Source organism: Phyllostomus discolor, chromosome 6 (assembly GCF_004126475.2).
Source record: "Phyllostomus discolor isolate MPI-MPIP mPhyDis1 chromosome 6, mPhyDis1.pri.v3, whole genome shotgun sequence".
NCBI lineage: Eukaryota > Metazoa > Chordata > Mammalia > Chiroptera > Phyllostomidae > Phyllostomus > Phyllostomus discolor.
This window is the reverse complement of record NC_040908.2, coordinates 107,947,135-107,960,146: the sequence shown is the minus strand read 5'-3', so window position 1 is coordinate 107,960,146 and position 13,012 is coordinate 107,947,135. Positions and strand designations below refer to the sequence as shown.

The 13,012-nt window shown below is 38.2% G+C and overlaps 1 protein-coding gene across 2 annotated transcripts in view; it reads right to left on the bottom strand.

The window, feature by feature from the left end:
• The window catches only part of GRM5 (glutamate metabotropic receptor 5), a 475,733-nt gene that overhangs the window by 55,995 nt on the left and 406,726 nt on the right, over nucleotides 1–13,012 (bottom strand). The window lies entirely within an intron of this gene.

Here is a 13,012-nt window from a genome sequence, read left to right as displayed (position 1 = left end):
AGTTTTGGCAAACAGATTAATTATAAGGAAAGAACTAGGAGGCACTGGAAGGAAGAAAGGAGGAAACTATACAATAGTGTGATGAGTGGCCTGAGATAAGTCTGGGAGATGCAGAAGAGAAGATAGTGTTTAAAAAAAGGAAGAGGTAGTAGAGGAAAACCGACCCCAAAGACAAACAGTTGGCTTGTGTGGCAAATGCCAACATTCTCAAATTATTCTCTACTCATGCCTCACAGGTTTTTTTTTTTTTTAAATGTCATTTTATTACACAACAGAAAAAAAAAGGTGATACAATTTGGCATCGTTTAGGTTACATGCCTTCTTTTTAAATTTCTTTTTTGAGCTGATTCTCTCTAGCTAATGACAGAAGTTCTGCTTTGGGTGCCATATAACATGTTTCCTATATCAGTTACTACATATGGCATTAGTAGCTCATGGCCAGAAAGGGAAACAAGTTTTCATTTTCCTCGCTTCTGTTTTTTCTGCTGTTCTGCTAAATCTTAATTGTTTTTATCTAAATGTAATTAACACCCTAATTACTAAATGTTTTGCATATGATAACATTCACCACTGTTTTCACTTTATATATTTTCTTCAGCTATTCATGTGCAACTAATTAACATCATGTGTGAAGCTAAAGAAAACCCCATTAGATATGTGTGTTGGAAGAAATGTACATAAAGCATGCCTCTAATGTGATGTGATTATTTTCACAAATTTACCAGAATTTATATATTTAAATGAATGTTTTTTCATTAAATCTGTACCACTCAGAAGTCTTTATGTTTAGTTAAATGATGCTGTCATTGCACAAAATACTTTTGCACTTTTCGTTGGAATAGCAAATTGGATTCTGATTAGAGTGTTATAATCACTGACTGAGTCTTATAATTGGATAAGATCTTAGAGTTTCCAAAAACAGATGTGAATCACAATCATTTGGGGAGCCTACAGAAGTACAATTCAAGGGTCTAAATTTAGGAGATTTGAATCAGTACATTGGGGTGGGACAAAGGAATCTTAAGCTCAATGACTACATAACTGGTCCTTGTTCCTTGGTTGGCAACCGAGCCTTATAGATGATCAGGTGGACTTCTCATCCAGCATGCAAATGTCTTATATACTCATTCAAAAACGTGATCACCCTAACCCTACCTAAAGCTTTTCATGAACTACATTGTCTCATAGCCTGGACTAGTGGTGGGGGAAGAAAGATTGGAAAGGCAGGTAAAGATGGTAGGTGGACTCTAGAGGCAAAGGAGCTGGTCAGAAAGGCTATCACAAGAGGAAAGTCAAGGGATGATAGGTCAAAAACTATGAGTCACTGCACTTAAGATAATACTCAGCTAGTAAAGACACTTTAGAGCTTGGATTGAAGAAATTGTGAGGTAGACATATAGAAAAATCAGGAGAGAGTCTTCACACTAAGTTGAAGGCAACTCTATTAACTAAGATAAAGGCTGTAGGAAGTAAAGGTCACATTTATGGGAATGATATCTAGTTCCAGTTTGGCAGTGTTATGTTTAAAGTATCTATGACCTACTGAGGACATGGTAACAGAAGCTTAGAAGAGATATCAGGATGAAACTTATAGCTTTAAGAATCACTTGTTTAGAATTCTGGCCAAGATGAAGGTGTAGGTAGAAACCCTTTGCTTCCTTGCACAACGAAAAGGAGAATAACAACCAACCTAAAATCAATAAATAACCAAAAGCAACAGAAAATCAAACTGCATGGAACTCTAATAACCAAGGAATTAAAGAAAAAAATCAACCAGAACAACGAAACTGGTAAGGTGACTGTGTGGGCAGATTCAGAAAAACCACAGCAAGGCAGCTGAGGGGCGAGGCTGACTGCCGAGCTTGGGGGAGCTAGCTGCAAGGGAGGGACTGACTTAAAGGGAAAACTGAGACTCAGAGCTGACTATGGGCTACAGCTGGGGTTGCTGCAGTGGGAGATACTTCCAGTTGGACACAACAGTCTGTTGGAAAGTGAGCTAAAGAATGAGCAGGCAAGCTACTTTGCTCCCTCTCTGGCCCCTCCCTCACAGGCAGTGCAGCATAAATGGTTGCCCCACCCAGGTGAATAAGTAGGGCTTCGCCCCTTACAACTTATCAAGTGTGCTAAGACAAAGAAATATGGCCCAAATGAAAGAACACAGCAAAAGCTCAGAACTAAGGCATGAGGAGATTACCAACCTATCTGATGGAGAATTAAAAGCCCTCATAATCAAAATGCTCACAGAACTGATTGAGTTTGATTAAAAAATGAAAGAACAAATGAAAGATACCCAAAATGAAATAAAGCAAAATATTCAGGGAACTGACAGTGACAAGAAGGAAACCAGTATTCAAAGCAATGATTTGGAACAAAAAAAGAAATAAACATCCAAGTAGATTAGAACAAGGAAACAAGAACCCCCAAAAATGAAGAGAGGCTGAGGATTCTCTGGAACAACCTGAAACATTCCGATATCCAAATTTATACGGGTGCCAGAAGGAGAAGAACAACAGCAAGAAATTGAAAACTTATTTGAACAAATAATGAAGGAAAACTTCCCCAATCTGGCAAAGGAAATAGACTTCTAGGAAGTCCAGGAAGCCTAGAGAGTCCCAAAGAAGTTGGACCCAAAGATGAACACACCAAGGCACATCATCATTAAGTTACCCAAGTTTAAAGACAAAAAGAGTGGAAGAGTGATAAGCATTTGAAAGGCCCCTCAGTCTGCTAAAGACAGCAAGACCAGAAAAACTGGTCTGTCTAGTTAGAAACCAACAAGAGAGTAGGGGGAAGCTGTGAACACCAGGATACATGAAGGAGACTGCACCACTGAATCTCACAGGAATTCTACCACAGAAGTTCACACCATATTCACAGGGAACAAGAACAGATCAATTTAAGAAACAGAGGCTAACAAGAAGAGTCTCACGAACAATGAGAAAACAAAGAAACAATCCCCAAATGAAGGGAAAGGAGGAAGCCTCAGAAAAAATGCTAAAGGAAATAGAGGCAACTCAACTGTCAGATATTGAGTTCAAAACAATGATTATCAGGAAGCTCAATGAACTCACAATGCGCTACCAGAAACTAGAGGGAAACTACAACGATTTCACTGCAAACTATATCAACATGAAAAAGGAAATAGAAACTATCAACAAGGGCCAAGAGGAAATGAAGAATACAATTTCTGAACTGAAGAACACAGTAGAAGGAATGAAAAGCAGGACTGATGAAGCAGAAGACCAGATTAGCAAATTGGAGGACAAAGTAGAAAAGAACACCCCAAAAGAGCAAGAAAAGGAAAAGAGGCTAAGAAAAAATGAAGAGGGATTAAGAGAAATGCAAGACAATATGAAATGTAATAATATCTGTATAATAGGGATACCAGAAAAATAAGAAGAAGAGAAAGGGATAGAAAACCTATTTGAAAAAGTAATGAAGGAAAACTTCCCTAATTTGATGAGAGAAAAAGTCACACAAATCCAGGAAGCACAGAGAGTCCCAATCAAGAGGAACCCAAAGAGGCCCACCTCAAGACACATCATAATGAAATGGCAACATTTCAGACAAAGAGAGAATATTAAAGGCAGCAAGGGAAAAAAAAGAAGTAACATACAAGGGATCCCCAATAAGGCTAACAGCTGACTTCTCAATGGAAACACTCCAAGCCAGAAGAGAATGGCAAGAAATATTCCAAGTAATGAGAACCAGAGGTCTGCAACCAAGGCTACTTTACCCAGCAAGGCTCTCAATCAAGATAGAAGGCCAAATAAGAAGCTTCCCAGATAAAAGAAGTCTAAAAGAATACACCTCCACCAAACCAGGCCTGCAAGAGATTCTAAAGGGACTGCTTTAAAGAAAGGAAGGAAAAGAGAGTGAGAGTGAGAGAGAGAGAGAGGAACACACGTACATAAAAGACAACGAATAAATACCTATCAATATAACCTTAAACGTGAATGCATTAAATGCTCCAATCAAAAGACATAGAATAGCTGAATGGATAACAAAACATGACCCACACATATGCTGCCTACAAGAGACCCACCTCAAGATAAAAGACCTGCACAGGCTGAAAGTGAAGGGCTGGAAACAAATTTTCCAAGCAAATGGACAGGGAAAAAAAAGCCAAGGTAGCAATACTCATATCAGACAAAATAGACTTCCAAAAAGGGGCCATAAAGAGAGACCCACTTCATAATACTCAAGGGAAGAATCCACCAAGAAGATATAAATATTGTAAATACATATGCATCCAACATAGGAGAACCCAAATATATAAAGAAAATCTTAGAGGACTTCAAGAAAGATAGTGAAGCAGCACAATTATAGTGGGCGATTTTAACACCCCACTGTCGAAAATGGACAGATCTCCCAAACAAAATATCAACAAAGATATAGTGGCATTGAACAATACCCTAGATGAAATGGACTTACCTGATATATACAGAGCCCTCCATCCCAAAGAAGCCAAATACACATTCCTTTCAAATGTACATGGAACATGTTCAAAGATAGACCACATGATAGGACACAAAACAAGCCTCAACAATTTTAAAAAAATTGAAATCATACCAAACATTTTCTCGGTCACAAGGGACTGAAGCTAGAAACCAGCCCCAAGGAAAAAAACACGAAACACTCAAAATCATGAAGATTAAATAGCATGCTATTAAACAATGAATGGGTCAAGAATGAAATTAGGGAAGAAATCAAAAAGTTTCTGGAAACAAATGAAAACAAACTCACAACAACCCAAAACTTATGGGACACAGCCAAGGCAGTCCCGAGGGGCAAGTTCATAGTGATACAGGCCCACCTAAAAAAGTTAGAAACATTTCAAACATACAACCTAACCCTATGTGTACAAGAACTCGAGGAACAACAACAAAGATGGCCCAGACCAAGCAGAAGGAAGGAAATAACCAAGATCAGAGCAGAATTAAATGACATAGAGACTCAAAGCACAATTCTAAGGATCAATGAACCCAAGAGCTGGTTCTTTGAAAAGATAAACAAAATCGACAAGCCTTTAAGCAGACTCATCAAGAAAAAAAGAGAGAAGACCCAAATAATCACAATCAGAAATGAAAGAGGAGAGATTACAACAGATACCACAGAAATACAAAGGATTGTAAGAAATTACTACGAAGAACTGTATGCCAAGAAATTTGAAAACCTAGGGGAAATGGACAAATTTCTAGAAAAATATAATCTTCCAAAACTCAGTGAAAAGGAAGCAGAAAGCCTGAACAGAACAGTAACAGCAAAAGAAATTGAAGCAGTAATCAAAAAACTCCCAACACACAAAAGCCCGGGACCAGATGGTTTCACAGGAGAATTCTACAAAGCATTTAAGGAAGAGCTAACCCCTATCCTTCACAGACTATTCCAAAATATCCAAAAAGATGGGAGTCTCCCAAACTCTTTTTATGAGGCCAACATCATCCTAATTCCAAAACCAGATAAAGACACAACAAAGAAAGCAAACTTCAGGCCAATATCACTGATGAACATTGACACTAAAATCCTCAACAAAATACTGGCAAACCACATCCAATGGTACATTAAAAAGATCAAACACAATGACCAAGTGGATTCATTCCAAGGATGCAAGAATGGTACAATATTCACAAAACAGTAAATGTAATAGATCACATAAAAAAAAGCAAAGACAAAAACAACATGATCATATCAATAGATGCAGAAAAAGCATTTGATAAGGTATAGCACCCATTTATGATAAAAACACTCAGCAAAGTGGCAATAGAGGGAACATTCCTCAACATAAATAAGGCCATATATGAGAGACCTACAGCCAACATCATACTCAATGGGCAAAAATTAAAATCTTTTCCACTAAGATCAGGAACAAGACAAGGCTGTCCACTTTCACCACTTCTATTCAATATAGTGCTGGAAGTTTTAGCCACAGCGATCAGACAAGAAAAAGAAATAAAAGGCATCCAAATTGGAAAGGAGGAAACAAAACTCTCATTGTTTGCAGATGACATGATAGTGTACATAGAAAATCCTATAGACTCCACCAACAAACTGCTTGACCTAATAAATGAATTTGGCAAAACAGCGGGATACAAAGTCAATATCCAGAAATCAAAGGCATTTCTGTACACCAACAATGAAACAGCAGAAGCAGAAATCAAGAAAAAAAATCCCATTTGAAATAGCAAAAAGAAAAATAAAATGCCTAGGAATAAACCTAACCAAAGAGGTAAAAGACCTGTATTCAGAAAACTACATAACACTGAGGAAAGAAATCGAGGAAGACACAAACAAATGAAAACATATACCATGTTCATGGATTAGAAAAATTAATAACATCAAAATGTCCATACTACCCAAAGCTATTTACACATTCAATGCAATACCTATTAAAGTACCAATGGCTTATTTCACAGACATAGGACACACACTTCAAAAATTTACATGGAACCATAAACGATCCAGAATAGCTGCTGCAATTTTGAGAAAGAAGAGTAAAGTAGGAGGGATCACAATACCTGTCACTAAACTATACTACAGGGCCACTGTAATCAAAACAGCCTGGTACTGGCACAAAAACAGGCACATGGACCAATGGAACAGAACAGAGAGCCCAGAAATAAACCCAAGTCTCTACAGTCAATTAATATTGACAAAAGAAGCAGCAACATAAAATGGAATAAAAATAGCCTCTTCAACAAATGGTGTTGGGAGAATTGGACAGCTACATGCAAAAAAATGAAACTCAAGCACCAACTTACACCTTATACAAAAATAAATTCAAGGTGGATAAAAGACTTAAATATAAACCGTGACACCATTAAAGTCCTAGAAGAGAACGTAGGTAGGAAAATCTCAGATATTTCATGCAGAAACTGTTTTACTGACATGTCCCCTAGAGCAAGGGACATAAAGGAAAGAATAAACAAATGGGACCTCATCAAAATAAAAAGCTTTTGCACAGCTAAAGAAAACAGTATCAAAATAAAAAGAGAACCAACTGTATGGGAAAACATATTTGCCAGTGATACCTCAGACAAGGGTTTAATTGCCAAAATATATAAAGAACTTACACGACTCCACTCTAAGAAGACAAGTAACCCAATTAAAAAATGGGCAAAGGACTCGAACAGACACTTCTCTAAGGAGGACCTACAGAGGATCCAGAGGCACATGAAAAGATGCTCAATATCACTAGCTACCAGAGAGATGCAAATTAAAACCACAATGAGATACCACTTCACACCAGTCAGAACGGCCATCATAAACAAAGCAACAAACAACAAGTGTTGGAGAGGCTGTAGAGAAAAGAGGACCCTCCCTAGTGCACTGTTGGTGGGACTGCAGACTGGTACAACCACTATGGAAAGCAGTATGGAACTTCCTCAGAAAACTAAAAATGGATCTGCCTTTTGACCCAGCAATTCCACTGCTAGGACTATATCCTAAGAACACTAAAACACCAATACAAAAGAACCTTTGCACCCCGATGTTCATAGCAGCACAATTTACAATAGCTGGGTGCTGGAAGCAACCTAGATGCCCATCAATAAATGAATGGATCAAAAACCTCTGGTACATTTACACAATGGAATTCTATGCAGCGGAAAGAAAGAAGGAGCTCCTATCCTTTGCAACAGCTTGGGTGGAGCTGGAAAGCATTATGCTAAATGAAATAAGCCAAGCAGTGAAAGACAAACACCATATGATCTCACCTTTAACAGGAACCTAAACAACAAAACAAAGAAACAAGTGAAATATAACCAAAGACACTGAAATAGAGGACAGGCTGACAGTGACCAGAAGGGAGAGAAGAGGGAATTTCAGGGGAAAATGGGAAGGGTTTACAGGAACAAATTTAAAGGACACAGGGACAAACACTGGGGGGGCAGGTGGTAATGGGAGGGAAGTGGGAAGGGTTGGGTGGGTGGGCTGGATTGGGAGTAAAAGGGAGAAAACTGTACTTGAACAATGATTAAAATAAAACAAAGGAAAAAAAAGACAGAGAAAATTCTAAAAGCAGCAGGAGAAAAGGAGACAGTTGCCAACAAATGAGTTCCCATAAGACTGTCAGCTGATTTCAGGAAAGAAGTATTTGTAGTAATGAAAGGCAAGGACCTACATTCAAGATTACTGTGTCCAGCAAAGCTTTCATTAGAATGGAAGGGCAGATAAAGTGCTTCCCAGATAAGGTCAAGTTAAAGGAGTTCATCATCACCAAGACCTTATTATATGAAACATTAAAGGGACTTATCTAAGAAAAAGAAGATAAAAAATATGAACAATAAAATGACAACAAACTCACAATAATTAACAAATGAACCTAAAAGAAAAGAAAAACAATGAAAACAAAAACTAAGCAAACAACCACAACGGAAACAGAATCAGAGAAATGGACATCACGCAGAGGGAGTTCAGTGGGGAGGGGGAAGGGAGGAACAGGGGGGAAAAGGTACAGGGAAGAAGAAGCATAATTAATAGGCATAAAATAGATGGGGAAAAATACAAAATGGTATAGGAAACAGAGGACTCAAAGAACTTATATGTACAACGCATGAATATGAGCTAAGGGGGGCGGAGATACTGGAAGGTTGGGGACAGGGTGGAGGGAGGATAAAGGGGGAAAAATTGGGAAAACTGCAATAGCATAATCAATAAAAATACTTAAAAAAAGAATCACTTGTTTACGGGTGAAGTGAGAGACATGTAAATGAAAGCAATCAATGAGGAAATTCAGAGATGTAGAAGAGATCAGGGCCTAGAGGTCTGGTGTAACACCAATGCTAAGGAATGGCAGGGAAGAGGACAGGTCAGGGAAGTCATAAGAGAGATCAGCTTAGAAGGAAAGAAGCGTGTCAGAAGCCAAAGGCAAGCAGTTAATTGGATGGTCCAGCATACCCTCTAAAATATTTCTTTTTCTTAAATCCTTACCCAAAGAGTTATTAAGTTACTACCTACTAGAAGGGCATACAGAGGTTAACTACAAATCTACAGTGTATATATTTTATAGTTTTATTATAAATTTTATCAATTTAGCATATATATATTATATTTTAGATTAAAAGATCTTGATCATGCCAGTGCAGTTCCCTCCTAGCAAGCATATGAGAGTTCCTCAGAAGATATGCATCATTACATTGCTTTCGAGAAATACAGACAAGCCATTGGCTGGAATGGCCTATTATCTGATGACATCTATTTAAGTAGCTATTCACTTCTCACTTTCCTCCCTGTTCATGCTTGATCCATATTTTATGGTTCTGTAGTACAATTCATCTTTTCATAGCTTGAAGTGAAATATATATTGAAAATTACAACTTTTTTAAAAAGGGAAAGTGAGCTGCCAAAATGGTATTCACATTCATCCTGTGATTCCACCAATGTGGTTTGACACATCTAGTGGAAAAAAATGGTCCACTGATTTCTGGGACACCTAAAAATGATATGACTCTTCAGCAATGACTGTGCTCACTCATGCTCACTGTTTGGGTATTAATTTTACACTTTAATTTGGGTATTTATTTAGGACTGTATTAATAGTCCTAAACTATTGCATTTTCAACCCCTGTTCCAAGTGTCTGTTCAGGCGGAAGGAATGAGAAGTCAGAGATCTTGGGATAGGTGCCTGACATTCTGCAAGTAGGCTAGACAAGCACTCTTTAACAAGATTCATTATTCCTGGTATATTTTTGGAGGAAGGAAAGTTGCTGTTGAGAGCCTCTGAGAGTCAGATGTACATGTCCTCAGCTGCTTGTAAGGCCATTTCAAGTACACAAAACTGGTACACGAGCAACAATTCTGCCAGAGCACAAGGTGTTATAACAACGTAATGCTTGCTTTCAAGTGATTCCATCAAGAGACCACTTGAATGACTCTCCTCTCTTCACCCCTCTAGCTTTGGATCTCTAGGTGTTGGTTTGAGAAGGCAGAGGAATGCAGACTCAGGATTTTTCCTGCATTGTCCATATCCCTGATCTTGTACCATTTTGTCTTCACTAAGCCTAAACTTCAGTTTTTCATAACTTCCATAGTTCAGGAGAATTGGAATTAGTGTATGTGTGTATGTATATGAGAGAGAGACAGTGAGAGAGAGCGGGGAGAGAGAGGTTATATTGTTAGGGTCTGTTTTCCCTGCTTGACTGAGTAAGCACCCTGATATTAAGGACTTTGTCTCTTTTGCTCACAAATGGATCCCCAGTACTAAGCACAGTGTCTCACTTACACAGTCAGCACAGCAATTACAAACCAATATATTTGCTGTATAACCAAAGTATATAATTCTTATCTGGTATGTGGATCAAATCATTCTCAGTAAAATTTTTTGTTTACTTATGATAAGTCCCCAATTATGGAAATGTTATGTATGAGGGGGACTGCCAAAAAACTGGAATTATCTTCTGGAAGGTGGGTCCCTTGTAGTATAGGCTTTCCCCACGAAGTGAGTGTTCTAGGAACCTATCTGTATCAGTGTACCAGCTGGCATTGTTGTGAGAGGCTATGTTTGGCTTCAGTTAATTTTTTTGACGACTCTTTCAACCTGTTTTCCCATTTCATGATGGGTGATTAAGGAGCACACCTGCCCACACTGCACTGAGTGTTCAGCAGTTTATGACTAAAAACTGCACGACCCCAGTACTCCACCCTCCCCATTCATCTGATTTTGCCCTGAGAGACGGTTTTTTTGTTTCCCTGGATGAAAAAGTCTTCAAATGGAAATGTTTTGCTGATGTGAAAGAGATGAAACAAAAAATGGCATTTAAATCAACAGGCTCAAAAACTATTTTGAGCAGTGGGAAAAACATCTTATTAGGTGTATTGCATTAGGTGGAAAGTACTTTGAAGGTGACTGAAGTTTAAACATGTAAAGAACAAACACACAATTTTTTATAAATAAATTCCATTTTTAGGGGAGTTCCTCCTCATACTGTTACAGACAGAAGACCAAATTCAGGGTACTGCATCTAAATTTTAGTCAAGATTCTAGTAATGAAGAGAGGGCAAAATTAAATAAGCACTCAAAAGGCTTACTGCCTAGTAGTATGACATGTTTCACATTAGAAATATTCCTGGTGTTGATTAAGTACTGTTAAGTGTTTTGTGATCGACTGATTAATCTAATTCTGAGTAATTCATTGAATCTGAGAAATACGGGTAGAAGAAGGAGGAATACAGTAAACAGTAGTAATTTTTAACAAGTACCATCTAATTTAAAGTTCAGATTAACTGTTCCCCCCAAAACTGTTAATTGCAACAATTTTTACCTTGGGCAGAAGAAAAGCACCCTGAGTCCTCTGAGGGAAGGCATATCATAGACTTGATTTTTACCATTATGTTAGTGTGAAAACATACCCCAGTCACTCCCTCAAATACAAACTTAGTCTTCATCCAAATGTTATTTAAGATTTATCATAAATTGCCTCAGTTGGAGGCAAATTTGCCTTGGTCCTGTTCACACCAGCATTTAAAAGAGGCAGTACACTAACATTTATTGCTGTATGTCAGGTGCTGTCCTAGATGTCTTAGGTAAACTTTATACTAGACAACTGAAGTTGGAATCATTCCTCTATTTAAAGAGGGTCAATATGAGGTTCAATACGCTAACCTGTTGGGGCTGAGATTAAAACACTGGGATTTTTGCTTGCCTGCTTGCTTGCTTGATTGATGCTGTATCAGAGGAGGCAAATTGATCAAGTGTCCCTCTGAAGTGGGTCCTGAGGCTACTAATGGAAGGAGAATCATGAGTAATTAACAATGTCTGCCATGGGCAAGGCAAGGCTAGTGGTAATATAAGTATTTGATATTTGTTTTTCTGACATAAATCCATGTTCCAGTCTGAAAAATCACATTAGTTCCAACTCTTCAGCAAGGTTGTCATCCTTGCCTGTATGTCTTGAGGGTTTCTAGTTAGAGACCCTGATTGGAAAATTGTTGGGTTTGTGTTTCTGAAGTTTTCTAGTGCAGATATTTTTCTGAATGGGCACTGAATACCCACAGCACAAGCGAACAAGGATGGACAAGGGGGCATCCCTCACACTGCTCAGAGGGGCTCGCAGACCTCCGTTTATCATTGAACCCAGCCCTTCCTGGCTTATTGTATAATTTTGGTTTAGGTTCCCTAAATAAAATTTAGAGAGTTGAGTCAACTTGAGCTATATTTTTACTGTAGTTTTATTTTTGTTCTTTGTTATTGGGTACATTTTATGGCAGAATTTGAAATTGTATTTAAAGATTTATTTCATAATTAAGGCGTAAAGAATGATTTGATCATACTGCAGAGTGCTAAGGGGAAGGATTATCCCAGATGCACATTTGTAGGGATCAGCTTTGACAAATATGACTCTGGTCCTACTGCAGACGAAGTGGAAAAACACAGCATATGAATCTAAATAAGAAAATGTGCTGACTAGATATTGAAAATTGTTCACCTAGCACAATTAGAGCATTACACTCACTTCTTAGTTCAATGCCCATTACTTAGCATCTACACTATTGAAGCTACTGGGCCTGCACCATGGTGATACAAAGGCAATTGTCTGTTCCACTAAAAGAGGGTACTGGTCAAATGCTCAGGCTCTGGGATTCAACTCTTCTAGGCACTGTGCTAAGTACTATACACTCACCACCTTCTTTAATGCCTACAATGTCTTATGAGGGATGCCCCACTATTTCATTCCTTTTTAGTTGTGGGAACTGAGGTAGGGTTGGGACTGAAGAGCATTTCAAGTGAAAGGAACCATGCAAGGAGAAGTACAGACATGGAATGGGGAGAAGAGAAATGTAAAGGAAACAGCCAAAATGCAGGAATCAGATGTACAGAGGAATAATACCTTTACAGCATAGTAGTAATTTAGTTTCATAAGAACATCACAACATCTCTGGAAGTACTGCTGACAGTTCAAATGGGAAATCAGTTAAAACTGTAGGAGGGAAGAGAATAACACCTTCCTGCCTACATCTCAAGGGTTACTGTGAGGATGATATAAAATAACATGTGACTTGAACACTGGCTTAA